The sequence below is a fragment of the Pteropus alecto genome, unplaced genomic scaffold (assembly GCF_000325575.1).
Source record: "Pteropus alecto unplaced genomic scaffold, ASM32557v1 scaffold146, whole genome shotgun sequence".
Taxonomy (NCBI): Eukaryota; Metazoa; Chordata; class Mammalia; order Chiroptera; family Pteropodidae; genus Pteropus; species Pteropus alecto.
The window spans coordinates 19,007,743-19,012,372 of record NW_006442107.1 but is presented as its reverse complement, the minus strand read 5'-3'; the positions used below and the strand labels follow the sequence as shown (position 1 = coordinate 19,012,372).

Genomic DNA, 4,630 nt, shown 5'->3' with positions numbered 1-4,630 from the left:
CTCCTTCCTTCCTTCCTTCCTTCCTTCCTTCCTTCCTTCCTTCCTTCCTTCCTTCCTTTCTTCCTTCCTTCTTTCCTTTTTATTAACCAGATTTACCATAATTTATTTTACATTCAACATATTAGTTCTTTGTCCGTTTTATGCCAGTATTTCTCCCAGTCTCTGGATTGTCTTTTTATTTGTGTGTGTGTGTGTGTGTGTGTGTGTGCGCGCACACATGCACACACAATTATATGCAAATACTTTCACAAAGTATATTTTATGGTTTGTATTTTGTCTTCTTTTAAAAGAAGTCCACCCTGATCCTCAGGTCATAAGTACATTCTATATTTATATCAAAACAAAAGTTTTGATTTTCAGATTAAACGCTTTATGTCAAGACTTGATTTTTTCTATAGAAATGATTTTTTTTTTCAGTACTTTTACTGAAATTTGTCATTCTGTCACTCCTTATCAGTAATGTCAATTATTTAAAAATAATGTTTCCATACACTGTTGGATACTTTACTAAATGTTTTGCTATAAAATTCTATCCTGTTCTAGTCTATCCTATCCTATCCTATCCTATCCATCTTATTCTATTTAACTCTTTGTGACTGGGCCAATACAAAACTATCTGATTTCTAAATTACTATATCTTTATAATAGTTAAACTCTTATCTGTTACTTTTAATCTATGAGACCCATCTTTGTTTTTCGTGGTCTCTTTTTTTTCATATACACGTTTTTAACCACTTAACTTAAAATATATGTCCCTTAAGGCACAGTGCTAATTGGCATTACACTTCATTTAAAAATTAATTTGGGGAGAAGTGGTATCCTTAACATTTTGATCCTGTCTATTCATAAACATCATTTCATTTACATCTCTTTTTAATTAATTCTTCATTAAAGTCTTCAATAAAATTTTATTCATATTCTATGCAGTTTTTACTTATGTTTGTTAGATACAGTTATATGTCTCTTTTATTTGGGCTATAATTAAAATTATCTTTTAAAAACTACATTTCTAACAGAAATTATTTATAGAAATAACATCCAGAAATCTTATTGTACAAACTTAATCTTATTAATTCCCATAATTTTTCTCTAGAGTCTATTTTATTTTCTATATAATTATACAGTCATTTTTATTTCCAAACTGTTGTGTTTTTTTTTTTAGTTAGTTTATTATTACTTCCAGTATACATATTGGATATAAACCATAATGATTGCATTTTTGTTTACGTTCAGATTGTAAAGGCTGGATTATGATTTTTACCATGAAGTGGTAAACACCATCTTGTAGTTCTGTTTTTTGTTTTGTTTTGTTTCATTTTTTGGTATTCTACATCCATTTACAGAAAGCCTCTGATTATCTTATTTGTTCTTTTCATTTATTATGCATTGGTGCTGAGTTTTATGAAATTCCTGGGATAAACTTGATTTTGGCTTTTTTTGTTTTAATTTCTTAATAAATCTGTTTGAGAATATTTTGGTTTGAACACTTACTTCTAAATTTAAATATGTGCTTCAAATTTTTCCTGCCTATTATTGCTCTGTTTTGGTTTCAAGAACAATGCTACTCAAAGTCAGATATATAAAATGGTGTCGTTTTTTGGTGGTAGTTTTGAACTGTTTATTATTGGATAATAATGAAATAGGACCTTGATCCAGATTATAGCTTTACTACATCACTGAGCAGGCCAATTTTAATTGAGCTGAGATTTTTTAATGCAAAACTTTTTCAGTGAAGGCAGCAACACATTAATTTATATTCTAGTGCAACCTCCTTATCTCATTGCTGATCAATAACAAATAGCTCACTGGCTACTTTGATAAAACTATTCCAGGGTATATTAGCTGAAAAATAGGTTGAGTAATATTTTTTTTCTATTTCCCATAAGGATTTTTTTGAAGTAATTATTTGTTTCTTAAATATTTTCACAATTAAAACTTTAAAATTATTATTATTTTTTGCATTGTGTGTCTGTTGGGGGTAGATTTTAAAGTTTTGATGGAATATAGTCATTATATTAATTTTTTCATTGAGTTAGCATTGTTAAATTACCCTTTCTTGGACATTTTCTAAATCATTTAAATTTTACATTCATTGGAGTAAAGATATTCATTATATTTTTATATTATTTTAAATCTCTTCTATATCCCTAGGATTGTGTTCTCTCTCTGGACCCAACAATGTTTAATAAAACATTTTTTTTTGTTTTTGTATCAATTTAGATAGAGGCATATCTGTAATTTTAACTTTTACGTAGAATCTACTATTGGTTTGTTAGTTCTATTTAAAAATTTTTTTTTAATTAAATCACTTCTACTCATCTTATTTTTATTTTTCTTTATTTTCCTTCTTTTTTATTTCTTAAGTTGATTCCTTAAATATTTAATTTTAAACCTTTTTTATTTCTAATATATATTTAATCTATATATTTTTTTCATACAACAGTTAACATTTTACATACATACTTCATAAAAATATAGAGTAAAACAATAACTGTATATACCCTTTAACAAAACTCCACAAGATCAGTAGTGCACCCAAAGGTGGATTTGGGGCCTGGCATCCCTTCCTTGCTCTGGGCTGGACCTTGCCCCACCCTACACTCCCGGTTGAGATGGGCTCAGCCAGGAGCATCCCAGTCACTCCAGCGCGGCATCCAATTCACAAGCATCTGTCTCAAGGGGCGGGCCTGCGTTCACCTGCGGCATTCTGCGCAGTCCCATCCAGGTGAACTTTCCACAGCCAAACCTACCAGTAGGGGACCAGCTGGGGGGGTCCTAATCAGAACCAGGGCTCAGATTCTCCCTCTCCTACTCTTGGCATTGCACGGACACCTATGAAGACCAGAAGTGGAGAGAGCCCCCAAGCCCACTAGTGAAACAGCTCTGTGAAGTATTTGAGACTGAAGCCCCCAAATCAAACCTTCCGTCCCAGAGCCTCTTCTGCCTCTAGAGGCACCTTCATCTTCTGAAATGGACTTTCCTGCGGACAACCAGTTTCCTCTGAGGACCACATGGCACCTGGCAGTCAGACTGAGCTCCCCTGTCTTGTTTTCTGAGGAGGAAACAAGACAACCCTTAGAAAAACTCCGATAGCCAGCCAGTGCTCAGACAAGCCATTGAGAGACCCAGAGACACCCAGATCTTCTAAGCACAGTAGACAAAAACCAAACCACAGGATACTAGAGAGATCTCCCCTCACCATACTACATGATGACAACTCCCCCAGGGTAAGACAGGGTAAGTGACCTTCTCTCCGGAGTGAAAATGTTAGGGAATTAAAGGAAGGGGCCATTCTGGGAACTGGACGACTTCTGAGAACTGGAGGACGAGCACGAAAGCAAGACCAGGACCATGACAAAGGAAATCAGCACTTTGCCCTGCTAGAGAACTAGGCTGTGTGTGGTCCCAGCCCTAGGTTCACCAGAGGTTTAGTGATATTTCATGTCTTCTCACACCTTCTTTCTCTGGGAGACTGGAAAGGCTTATTTTCTTTGACATCCTGAATTACCAGCTCCAGAACTGAGAGCTTTCTTGGGCTTTCTTTGTGTCTTATGTGTTTCTTGTATATTAAAGAAAGCGTTAAAAAAAACAAAAAACAAACAAACAAAAAAAAAAAACAAAAAACTCCACAAGAATCTCAAAGTATTACATTTTTTTTTCATCTTCTGCTTCATTTTTTCATAGTTTTATAGGTATTATTTTACTCTTAAAATGTCTGTTCCAAAGGCTGTTGTTAGTCCTAGTAATCGTTCCTTCCTTTCTGACTGTGTTAAAGATCTCCTTATTATTTTTTGTGTTTTACAGGTTTAGTATCAAGTATTGAGGAATAGGTAGATTGTTCTCTCTGTCTTTATTTTTCATCCTTTGGAATATTTGTGATTCCTCCCCAGTTAAAACTACTTTAATGACATACTTTAAATTACATAAAGTGTGTTTTGTCCATGTTTTTTAGTTAATTTTGGTGTTTTTATTGAGAATGATTTTTAGGATATCTAATCTGTGTTATTACCAGAAACAAAAGTTTAATCACTAAATTTAAGATTATTAATTGTTTTGTTTATAAAGCGTGTATAAAACTAATGTAACAAATGTAATTAAGAAAAGATCATGGTCTGAACGCTAAACAGAGAAGAAACAATTGTTTTATAATCAAGCACATACAGCTTCTCCAAGAAGGCAGTGTCTTCAGCTGGACATTAAACACTTCAGAGACAATTTAGCAATAAAGTTTCATCTTCATTTCATGAGGACTAAACCAACATGTTTTCTTCTATCTTTTGCAACAAAGGGAAAGCCATTGAATGAAATATGGATATAACATCATCTTTAGTTACTAAAGGTAATTGTCTGCTCTTAAACTGAAAGACAAAGCAGAATACTTCTTTACAGATAGGGTTTCCTGAAGCTTCTCCGGGGGAACAAACAAGAAAATTGGGACATAAAAACCTCTCACTGTGCCAAGCCTGCAATATCTACTACCTGATTCTCCAAGGATATTTTAAAGCCTTTTATTCACTACTAGTTACCATAAAAATCAAAAGATAAATATTTAAGCATGTTTCAAATATATATTTTTTTCTAACAAAAACATGCTTTCTTTCCCCTTAACTTAACAATTACCTTTCTGGCA

The 4,630-nt window shown here is 33.1% G+C and overlaps 1 pseudogene; it reads left to right on the top strand.

The window, feature by feature from the left end:
- The first annotated feature begins 2,612 nt into the window (after positions 1–2,612).
- On the top strand, positions 2,613–3,392 carry LOC102892786 (annotated as a pseudogene).
- Positions 3,393–4,630: the final 1,238 nt, after the last annotated feature.